This window comes from Cygnus olor, chromosome 17, assembly GCF_009769625.2.
Source record: "Cygnus olor isolate bCygOlo1 chromosome 17, bCygOlo1.pri.v2, whole genome shotgun sequence".
Classification (NCBI taxonomy): Eukaryota; Metazoa; Chordata; class Aves; order Anseriformes; family Anatidae; genus Cygnus; species Cygnus olor.
In genome coordinates this window covers 10362157-10380761 of record NC_049185.1, presented here as the reverse complement: position 1 = coordinate 10380761, position 18605 = coordinate 10362157, and positions in this window count along the sequence as shown.

Sequence of the window (18605 nt, the reverse complement as noted above, 5' to 3'; positions counted from 1 at the left end):
GGTACTACTATGCCATTTCCTTTCTTGGCACGATTACTTCAGGAGTAGAGACAATTTGGTAGTGTGTGGCAAAACCCAGCTAAAGCCTGTGGTCTGTGGGAATGAGAGCTTCCTGAATTAGGATTTCATTTTAATTAGCCCTAGAGCACACATATATGAATTTTTAGACTTAATCTCTGCATTCCCATTTCAGCCTTAGCCAGGATATGCCCTAAGAAGGCTGATTCCGAGGTAAGTCTTTCCAGGTTTGTCCACTCCAGGCAAAAAGTCACGCTGGCTCATAGCAGCCATGATTTAGCAGCTCCCATCCCCGCAGTCATGGCTCTTCTGTTCTCCCCAGCACGCAGAGCCCACGCTGCCTGCCCTCCTCTGCTCCTGCCCTGCTCTTACCCCTCAGAGGGTCTCCATAGGAAGCCAGGGGATCTTTCTCTCTTTCTTCCTAGAGCAAACACAGAATTTGTCAGACTCTTATCCTTTGCCAGTGCTGCAATCAGCAGCTGGCTCTGAGCACCGGCCTTGGGAAAACAGATTGTACTGATCTAACACTTATCTTAGCAATAACCAGAGCGCCTTGGAGGTGGCCTGTACAATGTGGCTGGAGGGGAGGCACGTCGTCTGATCGAATCGGGGAAGGGATTTAGATATAGATCTCTAAGGCTTTAAACAAAACAAAAGTCAAGCTTTCCTCTTTGGCCTCATTACAGCTCATTTTAGAAACATTTCAGAAGTCACGGATGAGACAAAAAGCAGTGCTCCCAAGGAGCTGGAACATGAATGCAGCTATAAGGTTATTAATACATTCTTTACATAGTTTAACAAAGGCTGTATTTGAGGGGGCTTGGCTCCAATAATAACTAATGTGACATGGCATTTGGACCATTAACGTTTGAAATTCAAACAGTGTGACTAGAGTTATCAGGGATGCCAGGGTTTGTAGGACCCTTGCATGTTCAGCCATGGTAGCCTGGCTGAGTCAACGGATGAATTCAGAGCCCTTTGGGACACCGCTTTCAAGCTCATGCTGACCGTTGTGGTTTAAGGTCCTGATGGAAGCCTGAGCTCTAAATTAGCCAAACGGAGTTACTTGGTGATCTAAGGGAAATCAGTTTTGATGTTTTGCTATTAAACTACTTGACATATCAAGACTTAAAAAGCCATCCAAAAAAAATGTTAAATTGTATATTGGAAGATTTAAAAGTATTTGTGCTCCTTCTGCAAATATAATTTAGCATCAACATTTGCCAACAAGTGAATATCAAGCAATCCAAACAACTGCAAGGTCTACCCTTGTGTTTAATGAATGCAGCAGAACTTCATTCTTCTTTTACGACACATTTTCTCCTGTCTATTGGGCTCATAACCTGTTCTGTCCCTTTCCCCCCACAGTCTTTTTAATCTTTTGGTCAAAAACCGTTCCACATGAAATTAAAGAAACAGTTTTGTCAAAGGCTTGTCAGAGGAGATGGGTGCTTCCAAGTGGAAATCAATCATTTAATGGCTCAGTGGGATCTGAGCTTTTTTTTTCATTAAGTTGTCCAAAGTGATTTCATCATGCCAGAATGTATTTCCCTTCCACCCTCCTCTGTGTGGCTGGTCCAAGCCCGGTTGCTTTAATGTTTGAAACCCACACCCCATAGGCAAGCAGGCCTCTGCGGCCCGGTCAGCGAGAGTTTGGTATTTCCTTGCACATGTCCTGGTATTCCCAGATGCCATAGGCACAAGTAATTCTGCCTGACATACCCCAATGGAAAGGCTTGATCCTCTAAACATTTAATTATATTCAGAATTTGAGAATAAATAGAAAAAAAAAAAAAAAAAGACATGACAACATGAGACCAAACTCTTACAAAAAATGAGGTGTATTTATTTTTTTTAACAATTTAAAATTTCTAAAGAAGTGGGTAACTTTTATGTGCAATTTAATCCTCCTTAAATGAACTGTATTTTTGTCAAGTAACTGTTCCATGCATTAGATGTCACTCCTATGACATCTAATTTTAGGTATTAAAAATTGAGGGCACTTGAAATCTCTCATCCTTTATAAAAATGTTGGAAAACATTTGTTTTGCCCCGTTCTACAAATTCATTTCCCCTAAAGCATTGCAATTAAGCTAATTTAAAACATTTGTTTAAAATTAAACAATACATTAACAGCAGAGAACAGCTGGCTGCCTAGAAGCTGCAGTTGTGAACACCTGATCTGAATCTGCATTTAATCACCATTACAGCCCCCTTAGCCCTTCCTACTGTTTAAGAAGCAAGTCTATCACACCTTTTATGATATTTTAGTATGCTTCTTGCTTTGCAATTTCCATTCTTGTGTACTTCAGCACAAATCTTCTTAGACATAAGTCCAGTTATAACTATAACCTTGCTAGATGGAGGTCACTTATTTCATTTGTCTGATTCAATCAAGTTACATCAAGCATTGAAATTAAATGCCCCTGTACTGCTTCAAAAATTAATCCCCACCGTTGAAAAGTTGCACTGTTATTTTAGTAGCTTTAATGAAGTGAAATGAGTTACGGAATCTTTAATTTAACTTAAGTAATATATCAAAAGCCTATATGAGTGGAGCATGGCCTTCGCTATCCGTGAGAGCCTCCTGGCTTCTTTCCTGGCTATTGTTTTTCTTTTAAAATACGTTCAAGCAAGAAATTATCTGGAATCATAATAAATAAATAAATTAATTCATTAAAAGGAATCACAATAAAAAATAAAATTAAAAAAAAATGCTTAACTTGTGCAAACGTTCACACCTTGCATCATCCACTGCGGTATACTTCCAAGTTACCCAAATATTTGGTTTGCTTTCTGGAGGTAAAGCTTGCCCATCCTCTAGCACTAATGCTCAGTGCTTTTGGGATGGGAAGAGATTGCTGGTTGTTTGCCTGGCTGTTATTGCTAAGACGCTCTGGTCTGCAGCATGGCCAATAAATACTATCGGCAGTAACTATTGGCTCTGCAATCGTTATCTCCGTACCCGATCTAACCCAGCAATGACAATTTGAAGAGCAAGGTGAGGACGTAAAAGTAACAGACTCTAGTGTAGTAGTAATACCCTTGAATACCGGTACAAAATATTGGCACCTCAGTCCCTATTTAGAAGCCACCTGCTGCGCTGCGGGAGTCATCCTGTGACACCGCCACGGCTCCGAGCTCTTGCTCCTCAAACAGCGTCAGCGACTGCTGGAGTTGAGGTGTGATCTGACAAGAATAAAGGCATTAAAGGCTGTCTCGCACTTTGTAATGTGGTTATAAATAATATTGTTTTGGCCAAGTAATAGTGACAATATAGCTATTTACAGACTGCACTAAAGGTCAAGCTAGAAGGTTGTATCCTTTTCTGTATGAAAATATAGCAAAGTAAAAGGCAAGGGGGGAATTCAATAACAATCTTCTGAAATAGGAGAACATTAATATTACATGTTCTGAATATTCATAATCTTTTAATACTATTTCCCTCTCTTTTTGACCTCAGTATGACCTTCGTAATGATTCTGTTCTGAACAGGTTTAAAGTCTTCCACAAATCCTGGAGCTCATCTTGTTTTTTGTATCTACAGTTTCTTACTGATTACATATTTTATTGTTGTAGCCTTGGGAAATGCTCCTGGGTGTCCCTGGAGTATTATGCATCTAGTTACCTAGTGCATCTTCCATCCTTTTTAGTTACTTTTCTGCAACTTAATGAGATCATTTTTCTATCTGCTCCACTCTTAAAACATGTGTCTCTGCACATCATTTGTTTGAATAAAACATCAGAAAGTGTTTAAGCTTGCACTGGGGGAAGTCTCCCAGACATCATTGTTAAGGTAACATTGTTCCACACTGAAGTGACTTCTTCCCTTTTATTTTAGAGCCTGCCAAGATTTTGCCAACAGGCAGCTCCCTAGCAGGACCGAGTCACCTGAGCCAGCTCGGCTGGGGAATACACTTTGCCACAGGAGCCCAGAGCAGTGCCGAGAGGTGGGAGCTGTAGACATGCCCATGGACAGACAGGAAAAACCATTAATGAAATGGGAAGCTCATCGAAAGCAGAAATAAGAGGTGTATAATCAACCTTTTTTTTTTTTCTGTTAAGCAAGGGAAGCTCAAAGGAATTATTACTGCTGTCTTTCAAGAAGCTTGCATTTGTTTTGAGGACAAGGAAAACAGCATTTCTCAGAACCAGAACTCTCTTCTCTGGCAGGTATCTTTTCTCTGCAAAGCAAGGGCTTTTTATTTTATTTTATTTTATTTTATTTTATTTTATTTTATTTTATTTTATATTTTTATTTTATTTCCCTCCTTCACTCCTTACAAGAATGGTGCCTTTTAGACTGTTCTGTGAGGCTGGGATCTCCTAATGACTGATGTCTGCACATGCCTCTTCAGGTCACTGCAACAGCTCCAGCCTGCTAATATTGTTGTAGCACTTGCTTGAGTTTTGCCAGTGCAACGTGACATCGCTCCAAATGTCACGTCAGGGGAAAACAGAGCAGACTGGGGGGTTGAACTATTGAGTGGAAGGGAACATATCACGCAGCAAGTGATTCACTGGACTTGAATAAATCCTCTGGTCCTCGGCTGTGATCACTCTGCAGCCAAGTGAGCAGCAGTGCTGTGACTGCTGGGGCTGAATGCAAACGCTTGTTCATAAGGCCCAGGCTGAGACCAGCTGCTTTCCTCCCATTGAAACAAATTCAGCATACAGGATCCCAACTTCACCAGGCTTTAAATGGAAGGCCCAGTCTAAGGGACTCGGTTGTGTTGTCACTACATTCCTTCCTCATGCTGGTAACAGCTGTAAAGTTAAATCTCATTTTTAAACAGGAAAAATGGACCATCAGGTCTGTAGCTCCCGAGCAGCAGTCATTAATTCCTGTGGATGGCTCCTATTCTGTGTCTTGTTTAAAATTCTCCAGTCCCAGACTGTTAATCGAACCAGTACATTAAAAGCCATGTAACGGAGATGTGGCGAGGTTCAGCTGGCATCTGTAGAGTCAACAAGCAGCTCAAGAGAAAATGGGAATGTTTCATGCAATCCTGACTCATCTTAGAAGAGGCCAAATTCCTGAATATGAACTTTGGAGGCAAAGAAGGGAAGAGGTGATATGCCTGATCCAGTCTGGCATGAGCAGGCAATGTCAGATCGCAAATGGTGCCGGCGATGGACACACACACGGCAGCGCAGCTGGAGAGAGAGAGTGCCAACAAGCACTTATCCTCCTTGTAGAGACACAAATGGAGGCACTCGTGGACTCATGGAAGAGAAATGAAGCCTCAGGAGGGGAATTTCTGCACAAAGACAAATAGTCAGGAACCAATTTCCTCTAAACTACTTTATGGTTGGCAAGATTAATCTCACCTTCATGCGAGTATCTCATAAATACAGAAAACTATTTGTTCAGATTTCCGTTATGGTCAGTGGAGTTGTCCAGGCCTCATCAAAGGCATAGTTCATCAAAGCAACCTTAGGTGAGGAGGAGCCACCAAGGAAAGGTATTTGTCTCCATCAGAAGGAGGGAGAGACCTTTCCAACACCCAGCTTGCATTTTTCCCCTTAGCAGTATTTTGTTTCTTCCTTGCTCATTTTTCAGTATTTCAATACATTTAAAGCCACTACTAAAATGTATCATTTTTACCGTAACATTAGGGGACAAATTTTATTCTGATTGGCTTATAAATATTAACAACTGGTAACTTTATTTTAATTGGAGAAAAGTTTTTTTTCCTGCATCACAGCAAGCCAGGTTTCAGCTTTAAGCAGACAATATAATGGCTTGACCTCAAATCCCACAGAAACCCGTGTCCATCCTTAGGTTTGCACAGGACAGGTATGTAACGGCACATTTTTGACTGGGATCTTGCTAAGGTGTCACACTGGGTCACTAGATGCAAACTGCATTCCTGATCCTCCACAGTTATCACACCAGAAAATAATATGGGCATGCAAGGATTTCCATTAATATGGCTTGATACTGGAAGATTTCCAGGAAGACAGAAATTTAATCATGGGAAGCAAGAAAAGAATGAAGGCCTGGAGATGAAGTAGGCACTTTCTTGATGCTGTCACATAATATAGACACTATTCTCCCCAGCATCTTCCTAGTTTTGCCTGTAAATGTATGTTTCCCTGTTCCCATCTATTTTTGGAAAGGCCAAAAGTCCCCCAGAGCACTATAATTATCTCCATCGAAGATGTCAGAAGAGTTTACAGCTGAAGTAGATGTCTGCTCAGAACAGAAAAATCAGGTACATCCTCACATGCATTGGGGAGGTATGAAAACCAAGCTGCTGCACACAGTTTTTGGTGGAAGACTGGGCAGTCTGGCTGTACTAGTGGTAGAGATTTGTGGGGCATATCTGATTAAAAAAAAAAAAAAAAAAAAGTATTATTATCCTTCTAGGCTTTAACTTCGAGCCATTTGGATTGAGTAAATCCAAATGGCTCAGTTAATGCCACCACAATAATGAGGATACTCTGGTGATTCTTTCTCTTTGTTTATTGCCAGTTTTTCTGCAACACTTTCAAGGGTTCTAATCTCTCTGCCTACTAGTCTGAAATAAGTGAGGATGTACTTTTAAAAAGAAAAGTCTAATTTTGCTATGACAGTGTTAAAATTCAGTTATGTTAGGTTTTATGTGTGACTGAGTATCTATATACACAAGTGAAAGCTACATTCTCAACATATGTCAACTGCCAGTATCTTGTTAATAAATTTTAAAACAAACTAACTAAAACACTACTAAAGATGATAAGCCTTGCTAAGACATTCTACATCTTGCAAGGAAGTTAGTACCAAAGACAGTGAGTTCATATTAGGGGAATACGGAGTCCCAAACAGATGCCAAGCTGCAAGCAGCTTCAGCAGGTATCTTCACTGCAAGGTGCCAGGGCCTGATTTTCAGAGGTATCATGAACTTGTATCTAATTTTATTAAGTATAGTGGCTGCTTGATGTGCCTCTGAAATTAGACCATTGTGTCATAAACCAGGTGCTCAACATTAACTACTACTTTAAAACTGATGATTTTAAATATTCCATCTATTTAGCTTCCCACCTTTTTATTATTTTTTTTCAGGACAACTGCAAATTTAGAGAGATCTGGATTTTGCAGAAAAGAGTTATAATGACAAGTACTTTTTCATTTATTTGTGACAACACTCTGCACGTTACCCCCAGAAAGGATCTGTCCCTGGCGTTGGATGCAAAGACTTCCTCTGTGAAGTGGGAGATAACTGTGGACTGATACCAAAGCTGCAAACACCCGTTCACAGAAGAAGATTAATACCCTAAGCCGACAAATGATTTCCATTGTGTATATATGCGACTGCATGAGCAAAATACCCATGTTTCGTTGCATATTCTACTGCATATTATACTCCATTATTTTTGATACAATAGTTCTTTTGGCATTAGTACTAAATGAATGGCAAGTTCATTTTGTCTGAAAGGCTAAACAAACAAGCACTAACAATGGAAATAAATCAGATTGCTGCAGTACTTTCAAGTAGCTGGTAAAAATAATATTTTAATCAAATAACTCAGCTGTAACCACCATGAACTACTGGGAAGGTTAACGTTGTGGCTCGGTATTCTAGTGAGAATACACACAGAATTATTCAAAACACATAATTTCATCCCCACTGCTTAACTGGCATTAAAAGCAGGAGGTGGCAGTCTGAGTTTCTCCCCCTACTACCAAGTTGAATGTACCAACAAAATAACAGTAAATGGAGTATTCTGAAAGATAAGTCATTTGGAAAAAAAAATACAATGCTATATAAAAACAGTGACCGTCAGACTGGCCTGGTTTGCTCTAAAATACAGCCACTGAGAAAGAAAGTCCACATTTAAGACTCTGGACTTGCATTTGTGAGCATGGAGGGCCTGGTGTGGTCAAAGCCCACCTAGGAGGTGACTGTCCCTATTTCATGGCAACACTGTGAGGCTAGAGGAACTGGAAACGTCTGAGCTGCCCATATACAATGATGCTGAAAAACCAATGTGAATGTCAACAGGTAATGCCATTCGGATGTGCTCTGGTGGAGCTAAAATTAGAATTCAGCTCTGAAGGATTTAGCTGTCACTGAAGTCTGTGGAAATCATAGCACAGTGAGCTCTGTGCCAGGCCTTTTCATGGGCAGTGAGCAATACTCAGGTGGAAACAGTTAACTCAGTTAACCTCAGCGAAATGAGAAATAACATGACTGCAGTCCATGCACTTACATGAGATTAAAACCAGTTGTTAGTGTGTGTGACATAGTCGTTAGGTATAACATAGTTCCTATTAAAAGGAATTAGAGCTAAGAGCTGAAAAAATTTTTTTCTTTCCTTTCCTTTTTTTTTTTTTTTCTGAAGAGACCCTTACCCAGAGACTGCCAGATTACTTTTTTAGGACCAAAAGAAAGCACCACGTAATTCAGCCTCCTGCAATGCAGACTGTCTGGCTTCTCATGTTCAGCCCAGTGGCAGTGCCCAAACCAGAGCATGATTTTGAGAAAAACATCAAAAAAAAAAAAAAATGTGAGCAGTAAACCTGTTGCAACCCTTGGTGGCTTGTTCCCTCACTATAATACATGTATTTCTGGTCAGAATTTATATAGCTACAGCTTCATATTCTGGTGCTTATGTCTTTGCCTATGGATTAAAGAGACTGTTCAAATTTATGTCCACCATGTAAGTACTTATGTGTTGAGATCAAAGCACTGCATAAGCTCCCTTTGACAGATGACATGGATTGAGCCCTTTGACTCTCTCTCTCTGAGATGCTTTCTAATCTTTTAATCATTTCCCTGTCTGAATCCTCCCCAGCTCCTCACCCAGCATGATCTGGGGGCCTGGCTGGAGGCAGCGGCCTCCAGGACAGAAGGTACAGCCTGGGCTTCTAGAAAGGCCTCACCTCTGTGTGCTGCTGCCCAGTGCACATCAGAGGCTAAAAATTCATTACAACCACAATGACCAGACTGGTCTGCTTAGGACTGGCCCTGAGGTGAGCAGCTTCAGCCATGAGACAGCTCATGGCCTACACACACTTCCCAGCTCCATGTCCAGGCCGCAGCATAGGCCCAAGGCCCTGCTTCAGCACACCATGGAGCTGCAGCCCAGACACTGAGGGAAATTAATGCCCTAACAGGCTTTGGGAGCACAAAACCTGTCAGTCTGTGACGGATATTCCCCAAATCAAACTGCCTTATGACTGAAAAAGGCATTTGCAATTGGAATTGCAGGGAGCTGTGGCTGAAGGATCATGCCAGCCACCATACAGCTCGCAGGGCCTTAAAAAAAAAAGTTACTCTGTGATAATCTTGTATACACTAAAACTTATAAAATAATTAGTCTGTCACTAGACTAATTAAAATAATTGTTGCCATAGGAAAAATCTCTGTGGAACATCACTCTGTTGTGATGGGAAACAGAATTTCCATGACTGATAAATCTAGAGAGGGCTTCTGTCCCATGAACCTCTGCTTTCTATTAAGACATTTAATTGACTTCTACATAAAGATTAGGAATAACTCAAAAACTGTTTTATGCTGCAGCCAGTCAAGTGTTCCTTTTCTCTCTTCCATGCCAAGTATTTGAATGTCAATCTATTAACACAGCAAACTGCCCGTTGGAAAAAGGGCTGCCTTGGGAGGCCAGGCCTACAGAAAGCCTTCCTTATTAGCCTTTCCCTTGTCTCTGGTAACTTAAACCGAAGTAAACAAACATGCAAATGATAATTCACCTACCAAAAACAAAACAAACAAACAAACAAAAAAGTTTTAGTAAACCACTTTTATTATTTCCACCAGAAAAAAAAAAAAAAAAAAAAAGTCAATTTGAGCAGCTGCAAATAAAGTCTTTCGAGTCCAGTTTTACTTAAGCTCATTTTAAAAGGTGAAAAAAAACCTCCAAGCTTTTAGGGAAGAACTCTCATAAGACACTCCTCAAAGCAAAGTATTTTATTTTGTATTGAGTATTACTTTCCATAAGATTAAACAAACAAACAAACAAAAACAACGAGGCAAATCAAGACTTCATGAGCTGAAACTTCCCCTCCTTTGCCCATGCAAAGGTATCTGACGATACCTGAGCCAGACTGCAGCTCACCATTTGGGGTCTCACACAGCTCAAGAGCTCCAATCTGAGAGACACAGATATGGTTAAAGAAATGAACAAAAAACAGGTGGAAATTATTACTGCCTTGCTCTCCTTTGGCACTATATGTAAAAACAACCACGAGCACGAGAGATTCAAACTAACATCATGAGATGCTGAAACAAATTTAAGAGAAAGGAAATCTAACGTCAGCCTTCAAAAAATGGAAGAGAAACCCTAAGATGCTTTTTTATCTTATATGTATTACATACTGGAGGTTCAAAAGCGATCAGGGCTCCCCTTGCCAGGGGAGTCTCCCTGCTTTATCTTAAGCTCTGTCCACCCTGAGCTGTTCCCAAGTATTGCCGCCAGTGACCACTGAAACACCACTGCCATCCAGCTGGGCATGGCTTTCAGGGGACTCTAGGACAAAGGCAAGCCCCAAGCCTTTTTTGCTAGATAGGAGAAGCCTGGCACCACTAAGGAAGCAAATAATTAACAGTAACCTTTACAAAGAAGTTGTTGTTAAGAACTTGTTTCCAAAAAGTTGTCCCAATCTCTTACCTACCAACAAATCGACAAACAAGTCTCAGCTATGAACCGTGCTCTGCATTTAGGGGCAAATATAGTCTAAACAGCCAAATAATCATGCTACTCTCTCAATACATATAAAATTTATGGTCGCTGCAATATTTCAGCAAGGGCACTTTTCGAGGGAGGAATGGTCTGCAGAGCAATTAGGATGAAAAAGAGTTTTGGCTGCCTTTGGCTTAGCAGCTCTCATCTGTCACAGAAGGAAATTTATGCTGCTGCAGAAGCCCGCATTAAAAAGCTGGGAGGAGAGCACACACCCCATGGTTCTTGTGCGTTGCAGTGTCCAGGAGCTGCTCTGCAGTGCCAAAAATACACATATGGAAAAGACAAGTTTTTGTCAGCACCACTATCACCAAAGGAAAAAAAAAAAAAATCCAATCAAGCCTCTCCCATCACCACAACTAGTTCTTTCCATCTCATATTTATGGTTGTTGCCCCACATGTTGACAGTTATAAGGCATTAAGCAATTCCTTCTGGTCTGGCCTATGGTCTCATCTCCTCTGCGGCTCCTGCTCAAGACCTACTGCCGTCATTGCTACAGGATTTTGGAGTCTGACTCCTCAGCTGCAGCTCTGGCCTTTCAGGGACAGAAACTCCACTGTTCCAAGAAAACACAGTCTTCAGCAGTAAAATTATAGCTAGTTGTTTCTAATTCGTTGAAAACTAAAGTTACCTCTAGATTATTATTTATTTTCCAGGCCAAAAAAGTACATACCTTTCCTCGGGTATTTTGGCTTTGCATGATGAATGGCAAAGAAAAACGTAAAGACAAATAGGCGAAACCTAATATCTGTTTACAGACATTAGGTAAACACAGGACTAGCTCTATTACTCCAAGAGGCTTAATTACATACTAAAAATGAAAAGCATATGTGGTTGCAGAGCTAGCACCTAATCTGGAGAGACAGTTCATTCCTGAGCATCCCAATCAAGGCAATGCTCAAGGCACACCATTAGCACCATGGATGCAGTACTTTATTATTATTATTATTATTATTACTTTTTATTCAGACAGCCACCCACCGAAGTCTAGACTCCAATTCCCAAGCAGCCAGCACACACTCCATCAGTTGTGGATGTCCCCAGTGCCAGAGCGTTCTGACATGTTACTGCTAAATCGCCAGAAAACATTTTCTGTGGCATAATGTGATGAGCAGGATGTACTTTTTCGCACCGCAGCTGTGCTTCGTGGAAGATCCTGCCCACCTCTCCGTCCACCTACATAGACTGAACATCTTCTAGCTGTGAAAAGTTTTGACTTAATTGTTGGCTCTGTCCTACTCTTTCTGGAATTATTATGGTTTTATTTCCTCACTTCTCCTAGCTGCTGCTGTCTTACAGTATAATAAGCTGCTCACAGCTGCGAGGTTTCTAGCAGCATCCCCAAATTGCAGGCAGGGCTTCTTGATGTTTAGCAGGTGCTCCAAAACCATGCAAGGTCTGATCACCTGGGTCTGGCCCACACCAGAAGTGAGGCTGCTTGTGACAGACACAGCTGCACCGTGCCCTCAGTGCTCCATGATGTGCTCAGCTGACCTCTCTGAAGCACCTCCAGGTGTTCTCAGGTGTTTTGCCTTTTGGTAGAGCAGCTGGAGGCTGCTGCCTTTGATGCAGTTTAATGAGGAAGTATATGGGGAGAGTATGGAAGAGAGGGCAGCACACAGGTGATCTTGGCAAGCTGCTCAAAATATAACTGAGCAGCAAGTGGAGGTTATGTGTTATGTGTTCTTTGCATCTTAAATACTGTATGGACCATTGTGAGGAGGCAGGATAGAAATGCTGGAAAACTATAACCTGGGAAGAAAGTGCAGTGGGTACATTTTCTAAGCTCCATTGTAGAAAAAAGGCTCATTTCTTCGACTTCCATCCTGTTCACTGGAGACTTTAATCTGCTGAGTCAGTCTGCTCCATCCCTTGGAGCACTCTGCATGCCGCACCTGGGAGCAGAGCTCCCCTCCATCTCTGGGAGCTCCGACAAATCCTGCAGTGCCAGAGAACAGCGTCTTGAGTGAACAGAGAGGCTGTATTACATCAGTCCAGCCCCAGCCCACAAGCACTTGGAGCATTAAAAAGACAAAAAATAAATAAATAATAATAATAAAAAAATTTCATGGGACTAATCTGTTGCATTAATGAAAAAAACTGTAAGAAAGCAGAGAACATAGCACATTTTTCTGTGCTAGTAAATAGGAGTTTATATATCCTGTCTTCTTCTGTGTATCCACATATAGTCTGTAAAGCTGTGTGGTTTTCCTTTGTTCAAGATTTAATTGTCTGAAGTATTTAGTGCCCATACCTGCTACTTGCAATTGAAGCGTTTCAAACCAGTTTTGTTTTGTTTTGTTTTGTTTTGTTTTTTGTTTTTTTTTTTGGGGGGGGGGGTTGGCAGGGGTCAATCCTGAGACCAACACATCAAGTTAAATCATTCATAGCTATCCCCTTTTACAGAAAACAAGTCTATTCCCTCACCTCCCCACACCCCATATTGTTGTTGTTATATTATCTGTTTGAGCCAGGCAAAGAGATGAAAAAAAAATGACAGGACATTGTAAGAGAATTTAATGAAGTGGCTCCAAATATTGTATCAAAATAAATGAAGTGAATAATGCAAGAGCTCATTCCAGGTCCCTTCTACAACAATAACTATTGTGTGAGCAGCACATCTGAGGAGATGGAGATGGATGGATGAATACAAAGGTGCTACTCTGGCACATTACAGAGCAGGGAACAATGGACAGCCTGAATTGCTATATTTAATTTCAGTAATTCTTTGAGTCCAGATACTCAGGAAGAAAATAGCAGGTGATAAAAGAGGAGGAGGAGGAGGAATTATCATCCTTTCTGGTCTCACTTAACTATTTTGCTTCTGCTCAGGAAGGAGGAAAATGGGCCAATTGCACGCCTGCATCTTTGAACTCCTGTGCGAGCCATCCTGCATTTTGAGCAGCTCGCCAACAGCCCTCAGCAAGCAGAGCTGCTGGCCTCCCACTAGGAGGAAGGCGTTCGCTTGGCACTTCCACTCTCAAATTATCTGCCTTTCATTAAAAATATATGCAATGGGATGCAATAGAAACGGCCCCGAGCCAGAACACTTAGGCCTGTGCTGCACCGCTCAGCTCTGCAGCCTGGGCCCAGCTCCAGCCACAGGCACCACGGCCTCAGCTCCAGCCCCCGACCATGGTGGGCTCGGTGTGGTGGACCTCTGGGTTTGCCAGCCTGCAGCTGCATGTGGTGGAGACCCCAGAGCACGGCGTGGAAGCAGGAGTCCATGCTGGAGCCCTGCTTATATAAATGTGGCTGCTTACTCGTGTCCCCCTTGGTGACACAGAGGGAATGTGCAGTTGTCAGGTAGGGACCTTTATTTGGACACAGAACCAAGCAAAAGGAGTTGGACATTGACAGGTTACCTAGGTCATCTAACGCCATGTGGACAAGCATACTGTGCTTTTCCATCACCGACAATAGCTAAGGAGCACTGTCTATTCTCTGGTTCTTTGGAAGCTACCTTTTTATTTCTCTTTTCTATAGGAAAAACCCTTCACACTACTGCTACCACCCTGGGAATGGCTTTGACCAGTCACATAATGCACAGTGCTGGGAACAAAGCTTTTGTTCGCGTTTCCCCAAGCCCTGTCCCTACACCTGTTAACGCCAGCAGCACCTTTCCAGAGGCCACCTTCCCTGGAGCACTGAGCTGCTGGCAGCCAGCAGCCAGAACACAATAAGTGCCTACCTGCTCTGACAGCCAGGAACAGCAACACTGGGAAGCCAGGTAGGGAATCAGCAGCAAAACTACTACAAGAGTTACCTTCCTTTCTTTGCTTGTAAGCTCCCCATGTGCCTCTGCTCTAATTTTGTCTGCCTGCCTGCATTCCCCGTAGGGCTGGCAGAGAGAAAACAAATGCTCAGTGCTCACCTGCCCCTTCCCAGCTCTGCCACCCACGGCAGGCTGTGCAAGTGTCCTTCCTCCCCGGGAGATGGATCCCGCACCCACCCGTGCTGCCCATCAAGCCTCTCCTAACCCAATTGCATTTCACTGACAGCTTTACTTGCAAATTCCCTCTCTGCACAGCTCACACTAAGAACCTTAATATTCCTGCAAATTCAGAAAGGGGATTTCCAACAAGCATTAGGAAAATTAAACTTCTCAAGAGCTGTCTCAATCTGACAAGCTATTTCTAGCTCTTCAAAGTACATTAAGTGAAAATATTAAAATGGGGGATGGGGAACTTGTAGTAAGCAAATGACGAATTAAGGCTAGAAATGAGGACAGCGTAAGTCTACTTCACATACACATAAAGCACACATACAGGTATACAGACCCCCACACACAGATGTACATGAATATGTAGTTTAAACCTTCTTGCTGCCCTGCGATAGCAAATTATGCTCCCCCACCCTTTGCTTCCATCCAAAGTCAAAGCAGCAGCTATTGCTAATGACTGGGGCATTTCCCTCGGAGAGTTGTGCTTTGCAGCAGCATGAAACATGCCTGACCACCAGCCCCCTCGGGCAGCACAGGGGGAGTTCGGGATTCAAACAGCAACTTTTCACCAAGGAGGATTTTTCTGCCGGTGGGAGCGAATCCAGCCCAAGCCCAGCAGACCCAGGCAGGCCCTCCCTGGCTGGGGACCCTGGGCTCCTTGCAAATCACACCAGAGACCGTGGGGCTCCTCACAGGGTCAGGGCCAGGTGGGCTGCAGTGTGCAGCCTGGCTCTTTGCAGCAGCAGGAGGTCGCACAGCCCACAAACGGCAGTGTGCATTACTGCTCCCCTTTGCAAAGGGCCAGTTGCAAAGTGCTCCCCCGTGACCCAGCTTAGGTAAATCCCTTTTGCTTCCTTCTGTCCCTCTCTGTTGCTTTCTGATTTGCTTCCCCTGCAGTGCTTCCAAGCTGTCATCCCACATGGAGGGGAGGCTTTTTTTTTGCTATGGGGGTGAGCGGCTGAACTGGGTGTTGGAGGTGTAAGGCTCTGAAGGATGACAGGGTGATGGAAGTTTTTAGTTGGCATAGAATAGCTGGTGGCAAAATTTTCTGCACTCTGGCATGGCTCTTGCTCTACAACCTTGAAATTCCCTCTGGTTTAGTCCCTGATTTGAATAACTGTGCCCAGCTTGTCTGTCTGTCCTTCCTCCTCTGCTGCTTTGCAGCAGGCATCCCCAGTAGCCTCACAAATCATATTAAAACTGGGTTACAAGAGCAGCCTCCTTGATTACAGTCCTTCATCACTGGTGCTTTAGGAGTGTGGGACGCCAACTCTGTACGAGATGAGGGGACAAAACAATTAAAAGAGCTGATTAAAATCCTATTGCTCTTCAGGGGCTTGGCGTGACTGTGTGAGGTGCAATGAAAAAAAAAATCTTTCAGAGCTTTCATTCACAGCCTGCCAAAAAAAGCCTCTTCAGCTGTGTGAATTGGTCTTGCAATAGAAACACTACTGAGCGCGCTTTTAAAGCTGTAGTCAAGCCTGTGTAGAGAGCTAGGTACAGAGCTAGAGCTAATCAATAATTGGGATCTTTCAATATTGCAAATATTTTGAGTTATTTCATGGCAGCCTGATACTATTCATTCAAGGGAGAAATATGAAAGGGGCTGATTTGCCCTTGGTGTCCTGACTGGCAGAAGGGAAAGCAATGCCAAACGCTAAGAGCATTGATTAGGACAGAGGGGATGAAAGAAAGCTGCAAAAGGTTATTAAGGGCAGAGAGGAGCACAGTGATTTGGGTTTGGGGCCTGATGAGAAAAGAATGCAAAATGGGTGTCCACAGTCAGTCAGCCAAAGTCTTTGCTGGAGAAAAGGAGACCTGAGATGTGTCTGTATGGGGGGGAGAACCCTGGGCTGTTTGCACAATGCAAATTGTCCTGTCTCCCTCTGCCCACTTGTTTTTGGGAAGCATTGTAATTTTGACCTTTAGACAGCATGTTTTCTACTGAAGTCAAAGAAATTAGTCAGGCCTTGGCTCCTGAGCAACCTCTGGGAAGAGCTGGGATGTACCCTGCTGCAGCAGAGGGGAACCAGGCTCTCTGGCAGCAGGGGCAGAGCACACACATGGGAACTGATCCCCCCTCAGGGAGCATCCCAGGAGCATCCGGGGAAGAAGCAAAGTCACCTTCCACCAAAGACTGTGGCCCTACTGTGCAGCAGAGCAAAGTCCTGTACAAAGTCCTCCTATTATTATTTCTCCTTCACTCTCTTGGTTAATCTAGGCTTACTGAGCACAGTAAAATTTTGAAAATGAGAGTCTCAGTCATATTTGCAGTCTCCTATCATCAAGGCTGAGCAATGAAGCTCTTGGGATTGGTTTTTAGGTCATTAATACCTTAACTGACTGCAGGAAGCTCTAATTTAATTATTAGGTACAAAGGCCTGAACATGAATAAGCAAAGTCCCTGTTGCACTTCAAAGCCACAGCTTTCTGGTGCTGGCATTACTGGTTTGAGTTCTGTCAGGTGCCACAGAAGCTTGGGTACCAAATCGCTAACATCCAGCCACTGCCAGCGTGCCAGCTCAGCATCAGGCAGCGTTAGAGAAGCAGCTGTGACTGCACAAGGGGAAAATGCAACACGAGACCTCATTTGCACCTACCAAAACAAGGAGGAAATGAGTCCTGGTAGATGGTTCAAGCAAACGTGGTTCTGTGCTGAACGTGTCCCTCCAGGCTCGCGGGGCTGTTTCAAGGAGACAGATGCAGGAACTTGTCGCATGCAATCTACCAGCCATCTTTAAAACGCGACAGGAATTTCTTAATGAGCATTGGCAGTACATACAAACAGAGTAGCAGTGCTGCTTTTCCAGCCATTAATATTACATACGTGGGCTGCTTAATTTGCTGTTCCTCATAGAGCCTGAGCAGGAAGCCTGCATAATGAAGGCTTTGTTGACAGAGGTTTTCATATCAAATCAGCAAAAAGGTAAAAAATGATCCAGTTTCAGGCATATTGGCTTGACTCATGTAACCTTGGCCTGTATAACACTCCTGATTATTGGCACAACGTAGAAGGCTCTCTACCCTTTTCAGTCCCTTATTGCTGCCACTTTTGAACTTAATCTATTAAAGCTTTTGCCAAGAAGCCAAGCAGTGCAATAATACTCACCAATTTCGTAAGATAGAGGCTCAATTTATGTATGAGGAAGATGATGGCTGTTGCAGACCAAACACCCATTCAGAAAGGTGCTTAACCACATGCCCCATGGTAAGTGCATAAGCAGGCCCCCCACTGAGTTTTCAAACAGTGAGAAATGAACAGAAAGCAGAACACAAATCTTATCTCATCAATGCTTTGCAAGTGATACCCTAACCTGTTTTAGAGCTCTCTTGGTCTCCTGCCCATCAGCAGGAGGCAGCTCGTTGTGGGCCAGGCACGGCAGCGAGGAAGGGTTAGTGCTGCTGCCCAGCATGGGCAGCTCAGGTTGGCACCATGCAACCCTCCCGCAGGACAAAAGCCTCTCCTACTTCAAACTAGTACATTACCTCAAGTACTCTTGATAGCAGTGTGGATTTTCAGTTTTTTGAAAGTGCTCAAGGCATTTTCTAACCATGACATATGCCAATGATAGCTCCTTGCCTGACTTAATTCCTCAGTGATGCTTATTGGAATTAGTTTGATCAACACACACGTGAGTCCAGTGGTATTTCTCGCCTAAGTGACATGTGAAAGACTCTTCTGTGTTGTAGTACACAAGTCCTTTAGGTCTTGCTAAGGCTCTTCCATAAAGAAGCATCCCCACAGATCACAGGGGAATGAGAGCCAACAGTCTTGGAGAGGGGAAGCATATGCAGAGCTGAACTAAAGTGTCTCTAGTGTGCTCATCTCATTTACATCACATTCATTATGGAAACGAGGTGTGAAAGTAGTTTCTAGAGCTACTTAGTGCAGGCTGCACATCTATTTAATACCTCCTCTGTTTTTTCAAGTCACTCACCTCCCTAGAACTCTTGTTC